The 11,626-nt window shown below is 41.7% G+C and overlaps 1 protein-coding gene across 9 annotated transcripts in view; it reads right to left on the reverse strand.

Moving 5' to 3' along the window:
• Window positions 1–11,626, reverse strand: part of LOC119647714 (guanine nucleotide exchange factor DBS) — a 302,166-nt gene that overhangs the window by 63,580 nt on the left and 226,960 nt on the right. The window lies entirely within an intron of this gene.

Raw genomic sequence — 11,626 nt, forward strand, 5'->3', positions numbered from 1 at the left:
AACTTTCTTGTACTTCAGATTTGTCTAGCTCCTTGCATTCGTGCTCACTTTTCCATCTTTCTGGCTTATAGAATTATTAGAAGACGTCATCTTTATCTCACTTTTCCAGCTGAGACTTGTTCAGCACCCATTTCACAGCCATTGTCAATTGATTGTTCATCGTCAACATTATCAATAGCGCGACATTCCAAATCGAGCCCTAGCCTTCAATATGATTCGTTTGAAGTGTTCCAGGTTCCAAAGTTTTAACAGTGATTTACGTCGTACTGTTTACGTCGATCAGGTTCATCGGCTATTAACGAGGCTATCCTGTTGGATTTCTGCTCGGCTTTTCGTAGTGCACTTTCCCACGTGAGCTTAAGTAGGACCGATAAGTTGTACATAATTCTTCAGTCTCTATTTTCCTTTATTGGTCCTAATATGCATTGTAGTACAACGCTCCAATAAATCAATAATTCGTTCGAATCTTTATGTATTTTTATCTTATACCCCACATATAAGCGGAATATATCTTTCCTGTGGACTATATTTATTTTTATCAATGGGAGGACCCAAAAAGAGGCATATTACAAGTGAATGTATTTTTCGACTTGACCTTTTCGTTTCCATCCTTACTAAGTCACATTTCAAGGTAAGTCATGCTTTGTCTACTTAAGTCTTCCTTCTTGTTGCGACTTCGTTGATCCTTCCTTTTGAGGTTGGTACTGCCAAGTGGCGCGAAGGTAGACGGCGTAAAAACCCTGTCGACTGAATGAACGCCAAGTGTCAAAACTCCACGTGGTGGCGCCGGGAAGCGCCATATTCACATTGATTTGCTGATACAGTAGCTGAATACTCCAAGGACTTAGGTCTGTACAGAAACTCATTTGAAGTGGCTTCAGCGCCAAGCCTCACCAGAGGTATGTGATGCCATGGGAACCATGATACCTTTGTAAATTTATATCTCATCTCATCTTCTGGGGCATGTGTTCTCAGCCCGGTTATTAGCGGTTACCCACCTAGTGGGAACGTCGTGGGGGGTTTTTTTTACGTCCACATCGCGATCAAGAACTTCGGGCCTCAAACGTGTAGTCTTAAATAATAGTGTTCCAGACTCGGCATATTGATGCGACGGGTAAGCGGATGGATGACTACTCATGGTTTCAACCTTCCACTGGAAAAAACCGAAATAGTCATCCTGACTAAAAAGCAAATTCCGACCCTGCGTCCCATATCGTTCGGCGAGTCGATAATCGAGTCAAAATCAGCGGTAAAGTACCTCGGGTTGACTCTTGACTCAAAGATGAGCTTTTCTGAGCAAATCGAAGCAGCAGCGAACAAGGCTGCGGCTGGAGTTTCGGCGTTAAGTAGGCTAATGGCAAACATTGGGGGTCTAGTAGGCGACGTCTCCTGATGAGCTCAACGCAGTCTGTCCTGCTCTACGGCGCAGAGGTATGGGCTGGCGCTCTTAACAAGGAGGTATATCGTAGACGCCTCGCGCAAGTACAGAGACGGGGAGCTTTACGGGTGGCGTCTGAGTACCGCACAGTCTCTGAACCGGGAGATGAGCCAAGAGAGGTGGTTGTTCAAGAAGAATGGCAACACACTCTAGACGAGTGGCAGCTCTCTAGGCAAAATGAAACTAGAGGCAGATGGACTGCGCGGCTCATCGGTGCGTGGCTGAATCGGAAGCATGGTGAGACTGACTATTTCCTTACCCAATTTTTAAGTGGGCATGGAAGTTTTCAGTTTTACCTGCACAAGATTGGAAAGGCGTGTTCTCCGGATTGTGTGTTTTGCAATGGAGTTGTGGACGGCGCTCACCATACTTTTTTTCTTGTGGAAGGTGAGATGGGGTTCGTCAGCAGCTCTATTTAAACACAGGGGATCTCTCTTCAGACAACATTGTGGAAGAGATGCTGAGGACTGCTGACAGGTGGAACCGTGTTGCCCATTACGTTCGGGCCCTTCTCGTTGCTAAGAAGATAGAACTCGACCGGTGGAGGAGCCGGATGGCAGAGGGCTCCTTGAACTGACAGTTCCCTTCCTCCTCTCCCCTCCCGTTGGTGAAAGGAATTCCCTGATTTGAAGGCTCTGCAAGGCGGGAGAGTTCGGGGGCTGGCCCGAAGTAATGTGACAAACGGTTCCAGGCTAGCTCTCTGACGATGGGGAGGTGTTTAGTTGGTAGTCCGACGACGTACCGAATCGGGAGTCCAACACTGCGTGCGTAAATGCATTCACTTACCCTACCCAAAAAAAAATATCAGGGACAGTCTCAAGATAATGAGGGTGAGATCATTTTAGGTCTGCGTTAGTTTTGAGGGACTAGTTCGTTTCGTATTCACTCGAGATTTGGTGCCAGTCATGGATATTTTCATAAATCCAATTTTATCCCTATCCCTATTTCAAGTATTATTTTGTATAGTATATTCCCACAAAGACCTGATGTATACCGTTTTTGAATTCCTAGCAACTCTCTAGTGCCTTTCTTACGGAAAATATTTGGACTATTGTAGGTTGTCGTCCACCTTGATATTTTTCCACGATTTTGTCAGTAAATGATTTAAATCGACTCTCAAACTCCGGAAGTTGTGTAGGGATCACTTTTTTCACTACATATCTTCACTACCATTTGCCACCGAAACTCTGCTGGTATAATATTAAGAAAGCTGCTACGGTCATTAGTCAAGAACTTGCAGAAGCCATTGGTTTACTTATGATCATTTTCTCTTCCTTGTCCAGCGCGTTTGCAGGTTTTAGCGTTGCCTAAATCATTTTGTCTGATCGCTATACGCGCAGCGTATGTGTCATCCTTCTTCCAGCCTTAAATAATCGTTTAATTACGTCATATTTTTTAATTTTTGTCCATATTGGTCGTTCGATATATTGCTCGCAAACTTCACTTTCCTTTTTAGCTAAAGACGGATTTTCTCCAATATTGATTCAGAAACTTCCTGACGCCTGTTTCTGACTTGGTATGCATTATTGGCATTAGTTTCTTTTGCAGACGGCATGTACGAAATATGATGTTGAAATGCAGTTCTTAGCTGTGTGACTGCATTTTATTATTCGTCAAAATGATGATATCGTTGTCTGAAACGCAGTTGTCGCCTTGGTAACTAACTAAGCTCAAATCAAGGACGCTTACAGTTACCACGAATAATATAGCATTTCCACCAGAAGTTAACGACATTCCAGACGAAAGTAATAATTTTCCAAATCAAATTAACGGCTGTGCACATCAAATTGGCGTCTTTGCAAATCAAATTCGTGATTTTCTAAATAAGGTTAACTTTTTTCCAAACCAAATTAATGATTTTCCAAACCAAATTAACACTTTTACAAAACAAATTTATAGGATTAAATTATTAAGTAATCTAAAAGAAAACTATGTATGAAAAGTGGGAATATATTATAGTTTTTTCTAGATTGTGAAACAATTTGGTCCTGTAAATTTAATTTGTAAAAATATTATTTTAATTCGGAAAATTGTTAATTTGATTTGAAAAAACCTTTAATTTCATTTTAAAGATCGTGCTTTTGATTTGGGAAGATGTGAATTTGATGCTTTCCGTGAAATCCAGACCGTTCGCTGAGTTGTTCGAAGCGTGCATGTCCGAGGGGATATTTCCTGCATCATGAAAACGACAGAAGTTGGTGCTACTGTCTGGCAGGCTGGCAAACCTCTAGGTGAGCCAACCTCCTACAGATCTATTTGTCTTTTGGACACTATGGCCAGCTAGAGAGAGTAATCTATAAGAGATTAGTTGAGAGTCAGGGAGGTCTCTCAGATCGGCAGTATGGGTTCCGTAAAACCAGATCAACCATTGATGCCATCAAAATGGTTACTGGCTTGGCCGAAGATGCAATCCACGGAAGGGGCAGTACTAGCAAATATTTATTAGTATTGACCCTGGATGTGAGAAATGCTTTGAATTCGGCCAATTGGAACCTAATACGGGAGTCTCTGGCGAAGATTGGTATTCCCGCTTATCTTGCAGTTATTGTCAATAGCTATTTACAAGAATGGAGGCTTTGGTATGACACCGATGACGGACCCCAAGAGTACGTTGCCTCCGCGGGTGTCCCACAGGGCTCCGTACTGGACCCACTGCTGAGGAACATCATGTATAACGATGTACTTAATCTTCCCCTTCCGGAGGAAGCCACGGTGGTGGGCTACGCCGACGATATAGCGCTGGTTGTGATCGCAAAGCACCTCGAAGATGCTCAGTTGTACTCATACGAAGCGATCAGTGCTGTTAAGGGTTGGCTAGAGAGTTCTGGTCTGACACTTGCGGTGGAAAAAACGGAAGCGGTCCTCATCAACAAGCGCCGTAAAAGAAATTTTGCTCGTATTCAAATTGGGAATCATATCATCACTTCTAAGCCTGCAATCAAATACTTGGGAGTGATGATAGATGGGAAGCTTAGCTATAAGCCACACGTGCAGTATGCCTATGGCAAAGCATCCACTGCGAGTGTGGCCCTGCCAAGAATGATGCCGAATATGGGAGGGCCACGGCATGCTTCCAGGTTGCTTATAGCTAGGGTAGTGAGTTCGATCCTGTTCTATGCAGCTCCATTTTGGGGAAAGGCATTGCAGGTTATATTTAACGCTAACAAAGTGAGTTCAGTCTACAGAAGAACAGCCCTAAGGGTGTGCTCGGCGTTCAGGACTGTCTCAGAGGATGCAACATTCATCATCTCTGGAATGATGCCCATTGACATCTTGGCAGATGAGATGACGAATATATATAATGCGAAGTTTATCTCTCCTTTATCGCAGACGAAGAACGCCGAAAGGGAGAGATCTCTAAATAGATGGCAAGAGCGTTGGGAACGCTCGGGAAACGGTCGGTGGACACACAGGCTCATCCCTGCCATTAAGGAGTGGTTGGAGAGACGGCACGATGAGATTAATTATAATCTTACTGAGTTTCTCACGGGGCATGGAGGATATCGCCAGTACCTGTTCAGTTTTAAACTAGATACCTCACCCGATTGTCCAAACTGCAATGGAGTCCCAGAGGACCCAGCATGTATTCTTCCACTGTTCAAGGTTTGTGGAGGAAAGGAAGAACCTAGAGGAGACTCTAGGAGAGGTGCTCGTACCAGAGAATCTGGTGCGAAACATGCTAGCATGTCAGGAAGACTGGAATGCGATCAAGTTCATGGTCGTATCTGTCCAGAGCAAACTGCGAAAGGCAGAGGAGACCAGAAAAGCGCGGTTACGTACGCGGCGTAGAGACGAAAGGGGACCAAGCTAAAGTGAGCTGACTCCGCCCCGTGATGTAATACCGTACCGTGGTTCCACGGGGTTTGGGGGGAGTCGGGGATGGTTTTGGTGGATAAGAATCCCACACGCTGGCGTGTCCAGGCCAATGCCTTTTGAAGATTTCTACCTCCCCAAAAAAAAAAAAAGACAGACAGAAAAACAGACATTGAACCGATTTTAAAAAGGTTTTGTTTTGCAAGCAAAACCTTGAAAATACACACTCTTATGCATTACAGTTTTTAAAAGGGAGGTGATCGGCACAAGTTTTCATCGGCGTTCTAGAGGTCATCCCCCTCCCACAACACTCCTATTCTTTCCGTAGATGGGGTTGCAAATTCAATCTGTACTGTTTACCTTTTTCGGCTTTCTTGAATTGCTTATTAAATAATGTTCCAACCTCATCGTAATGACAATATTAACGCAAGGTGGCTGTATAAGGTTTCCGAAACAAGGCTCATTGTGTACTCGTATACGTAAAAAATGCATTTGAATTTCTTACTACAACAAATGGAACAGTTTTACACACAAATGGAGCAATTTTGCACTCCAATTTCCTTACATAACAAAACCATTAAACCTTTTATATCTGTAACGCCCAGCTTCTGATTTCCGACCTGTTAAGTTTAGGAAATAATAATTAAATATATTAATATTAAAAAAGCCCTAATTTAAATATCTTCAAAGCCAATTGGTTTGTTACCGTATGCTCGAGAAAGAGATACAGATAAAACGGAATCACTTTCATTTCACTGTTATTTTAAGCGTTTATTTCATGGACAATTTATATAATCCGTGTTGTTTATTATTGTACACATTAACCCGTATCTTTCCATGTAGTAATAAAAAAAAACCACACGAAATGTGAGGCGTCTGATTCAAAATTGTAGCAATATATTACTTGGGTTATGCGTGCGGGTAAAAGTATCATATGCATCAATCAATTAAACAGAAACGGACCCGAAATTGTCATGTTGCATCCACTGCTATTGCAAAGTTTGAGCCAAATCAGCTGAAATGTTTTCGATTTAACTTTATAGCGCTGCATTTTAAATGCACTCGAGTCGGCTCATTTGCATAAATTTCTTGCTGGGTCTCGGGTTGCGGGCTTTCTTTTCCATTTGGAACGGAACACTTTTGTGACTCAAAGTTTGGAAAATCTAAATTTCAAACATTTTGAAGAAATATTTGGGACAATCGAGTAATTCGACACCGCATTTGATGGAAGTGAGAAATTGACTTTATAGATTCAATTGTGATAGGAAATATTTTCACTGATACCGTTCGAAATGTAACATTTTTCTTTCTTTATAATTTTCCAATGATTTTGGCTTGAAGAAGTCCAAATTAGGAGCTTTAAGTAGCCCATGAGCAACATCTTTCTGACTAAATAAAAACAACCTAATTTTTCTGCAATTTGAAGGCGCCTATGAAGCTATTGTGTTTTAGATACGCATTTGCGCATCGAAAAAATTCCAGATAGATTCTTCTATCTTTCTAAGACGAATTTTAAAATTGACCTTTACGCCCTGTAGAACTATATTTGAAAAGCTGTTTGTATATATGGATATGGGCAATCCCAATATAACCGTTGATTGCTTCTTGTTATTGATTTCAAAAAGTACTTGGGCATGTAATACTTCTCATCAGTATTTATGAATGATTCGATTATCCAATCACAATGAACATTGAAGAATGATGATCGCGAATTAAAGCGTATGATTCGTCGGATTATCTCTGAAATATTTTTTGATTAGCTGGTATTGTAAAAAGATGAAAAATTGAGTGCAGACGTAGGTGAAGTTATTCCTTTAATTCGCTTGAACTTGCATGTCAATGAACTTTTTATAGGTTTTTCAAGATAGATTCATCGATACTGAGGAATGTCTGGATAGAATGTCTAGAGCACCGAATTTATTTTCAAAAATGTTTAATTCCGGTTGTCGCAATATGGTAACATGTATGAAGAGTACATTTTAAACCATCTATCGATTTTAGTATTCGTGGGGAAACAGAGCTTCATTAATGTCCAATGTCAAATCCTGCCTATTTGTCTAGCTATACTATCCTTTTTTCCCGTAATTAGATTACCCTATTACCAAAAAGCCTGATGGGAATCTGGAAACGATGACATCTCATCAATATAGTCTATCAGATGATTCAACCGATTTTAATAAGGTTTTGTTTTACAAACAAAGTCTGTGTGTTCGTCTGTCTGTTTTTCTGTCACACACACTTTTCTCAGAAACGGCGATAGCCATTGACATGAAATTTGGTGAGAAGGTGGGAACTGTGAATGTCCACACATGCAGTAAATTAGATGTTTCTACTTTGAGTTTAAAGGGAGGCCCTCAAAAGGGGAGTAAATATTTTTTTCCACCGAAGATAGTCATGTTGGCTATCAAATAAAAGGTCTCCATTAGTACTTTTCGGAGCCAGTCTAAGTTTTGACGGGGGGAGTGCGGGGGTTCGAAAGCGATGATTTCTTTAACGGACCGATTCTTAGAAACTACCCAAACTTGCAAGTTGTATGACTACACAATCTCCTCTTCCTTATTGCTATTTTTTTTCACCATTTCATTTTCAACAGGATGGTGCTTCACAAGCGGGAGTTAAATTTTTTTTTGTTTAATTTTTACTCGATGTAAAAAAATTCACTGTAGGATGTGGATATAAAATGAACAGACTAGGATATAAAATAAATAGTAGATGTGTCGCATGATAAAACAGCGCCGCATGAGGTGTAACAGCTGCATCAAAGTATACATTGATCAAACAAAAAGGTTCATTCAGGCCCGAGCATTCCAATGAGGCAGAACTACCCAAATGACAGAATAGATAATATATCAGGTAATAAGGAACCTGGGAATTTTTACGTTTAGACTAGGCATTCAGTCAGTGAAAGCCAGTCGTAATACTCATAAAAATATCTCCTCTTTCTTAAAAAATAAAACATTTGAAAAAGTTGAACCCGTCACCTCCTCCTAAATCACATTATATTAGTAAGTGAGGTTCTTTTGAAGGGGATGATTCAGTTGGGTCGCTCTTTGCAGATACGTTATTGTCTTGACTAGGAAGAAATTCCTGACTTTCTGATGAGCCCGAGAGAGGAGAAGGAGGTGGGAAGAGAAGGATTTACCTATTCCGAAGTCTTTTCGAGGCTCCAATGGCCACCAGGACTCCAGCACTAGCACACTTACCGCCAATGGTGGAGGGTGTACTTAACAGAGTGTTTAAAATTGGTTGTAATTATGTTTTTTAACTAAAGATCCTTTATTGATTTTCTGTAGAAGAATTAAATAATTCCAAATCCCCTTGGTGGGTAGCGGACTAAAAAAGTATTGAAATACTTCATCGCAGGTCAAATCATCATCAGATCATCCCTTTTAGATCCGGGTTATAGCCTTTCAGAAGAATGATCAGTAGATCTTTCAACATGTTACGATAGATAAATTTGACCAAATATTCTTGTTAGATATGAATCAACACATGTAGAATTCAATGTGCTAACGATTCCCCGCTTAGAAACTTTCGAACCTCTCGACAGTAGTCAAAAAGACTCATTTTAATGTTTTCCTGACTGAAAAAAGTAAAAAAAGTAAAATGGATTTATTATACTATTTACAAAATTACTATTTATTCTTCCTTGGAGACGTTAGCGCATTGACACCTGTAAATTTTGCTTCATCATCTAACAAGACATACTTTACTAAATTTATCTTTTGCAGATTGTTGAAAAATCTACAGATCTTTAATCTGAAAGGCCATAACCCGCGCCTAAATATCAAACAGGAACTACACCGTTTACGAAATTAAAGTAATCCATATCCTTTCTTAAATACTAGAAAGTTGATTTTGGTTCTCTAAATCATCTTATTTTTCAGTCTTAATCCCGTTCGGTAGTGGGATCTACAATAGATTGAATACGCCGCTGATTCTACAGCAGATCTACGCACCCATTACTGCGAGGCGGCGTTCATTGTTTTTGGTAGTCAAATCTAATATTATCAATAATTCCCCAGCATCATGAATAATTCGCAAACTGTTAGTGCCAAGTCTGCTCAAGGCATACATACTCGGGTTGTTGAAGAATCAACTTGCTTCTGGATGTATGACTACAGTTCCCGTTCGGTTTTGGAATTGATTTGTAAAAATAAATAAAATTTATCTATCTAGTCTACCCTCCTCTAGGAAAGATTTCAAATTCCTAGGATCTAAGCATAAGCGGAAGTAGCATATAAGTGGAAGAGACTGCAGGAGCAACAATGAATAGCTCTGTCAGGAGATCATCAAGCCTCCGATTGAGCATTTTGATGGCAGTGATTTGCAGGAGTAGTTCGTATCCGCATGTTATGGTGACTATGGTGCTCAGAGATGGCGGTGAGGAAGACGGGACAGCAACCCTGTCGGCCAAACCAAACCCAAGTGGTCGAGGAGAACCTCCATAGTGGTGGTACCGGGAGACACTGTACTCACTTTGGCCTGCCGGCCGTGAGGCAGTAGGCGAATGCTCCAAAGGCCTAATCAGGGTGAACTCATCTGAAGTGGCAATTTGGTCACGAAACCTTACCAGGGGTATACTGGTATCATGGGAACCGGGATAGCCCCTGGACTCTCATATTTCGGGTGAATTTAGCTCGGTTGTTTGCGGTTGGCCCGGAAGTTGGAGTTTCATGGGGGTTGTGGTTATGCTCAAGCGAGAAGAGACCTTCGGGCCTTGGCGTGGTGTTGCATTTTAATACGGATGCCGTACTCCTTAGTTCGGTAGAGATTTAGGTATGTCTTACATCCACCAGTATGAATGCTAAGACATGCACTTGGTATGGACTAGTACCGTTATTGCTTGTCTCAGCGGGGCTTTAATTGTGGTCACAAAATCAATACGTGTCCTCAAAAGACCGTGGGATTAAGTCTTCCAGACAGGTACTCACGTAAAACCCTCAAGGACTTAACTGTCAGCGCAACTGAAGTCGAGGAGGCAATGAAACAACCGAAATCGGGGAAAGTCACAGACCTGACCACATCGCATGTGAGCTCTAGAAAGCGAAGAGCTAGCACCCAACAGCGGCTCAGTGAATTCTTTAATCGGGTTATTCAGGAAGGAAGAACACCATCTGACTGGCAAGAAAGTACCACTGTTCTAATATGGAAAAAGAAACTCCGATCCAGTTACTTTTCCACACCATGAAGATTTTTGAACAAATTCTTTATAACCGTATTAACGAAATCGTTGAGATAACCGTGAATCAAGCCGGATTTGTCAAAAACTGCGGAACTACTGACGCAATACACGTTGCGCGGTTACTCATGGAGAAACACGGTGAGAAATATCGTCTTCTTTACATTGCATTTCTGGATCTAGAGAAAGCGTTTAACCGTGTGTCACACGAACTCATCCAGAAGAACTCGTGCGCTGGGTTCAATTGCTCTACCACGATCCAAAAAGTAAAGTTAAAAGTATGGCGGGTGTATCAAAATCACTTCGTGTCTCTGTTGGTCTTCATCAAGGAAGCGCCCTCTCACCACTCTTCTTTATTCTTGTTATGGACACCGTCACACGGGACATCCAACGTCCAGCGCCCTACACACTGCTATATGCAGATGATGTTTTCCTAGCATCTAACAGCAAAAATGATCTTGAGCCACTTGTCCATAAATGGAATGATCGCCTCATGCAACACGGTCTCAGATTGAATTTAAACAAAACTGAATTTTTGACGACCGATCCCCATGAAACAGGCACAATCACTGTCAGCGGCAGTGATCTGCCCAGAACTGAGCGATTTAAATACCTCGGGTCAACGCTATCAGCCAATGGAGAGCTGCGTTATGAAATTGCTTCACGCATTAACGCAACCTGGATGAAGTGGCGTTCCACAACCGGTGTTCTTTGTGATCGACGTATCAACGAATGCCTCAAATCTAAAATTTACCGTAATTTCGTGCGCCCTGTCGCTCTCTATGGCTCTGAGTGTTGGCCGACTATAAAAGACAATGACGGGTGTCTTGCGGTAATGGAGACGAAGATGTTGCGTTGGGCTAGTGGCATGACACGTTTTGATCACACCTGAAATGAGGATATTCGTGATCGTTATGGGGTTGCACCGATCGTGGAAAAATTGCGAGAGAGGCGTCTTCGATGGTATGGTCACGCAATTCGTGCTAACGAAAATTCACTTGCCAAGATTGGTCTGAACATCAAAGTCGATGGTAAACGAGCAAAAGGCAGGCCGAAACAACGGTGGCTTGGTACGCTGGATACGGATTTAAAAACCTCGAAATTACACCCAGATCAGGCATTCGATAGATTCAAATCTTGAAACCGATCACAACGAGCGGACCCCGCTTGTGAACGGGAAAAAGGCTGAAGAA

The sequence above is a fragment of the Hermetia illucens genome, chromosome 1, assembly GCF_905115235.1.
Source record: "Hermetia illucens chromosome 1, iHerIll2.2.curated.20191125, whole genome shotgun sequence".
Taxonomy (NCBI): domain Eukaryota; kingdom Metazoa; phylum Arthropoda; class Insecta; order Diptera; family Stratiomyidae; genus Hermetia; species Hermetia illucens.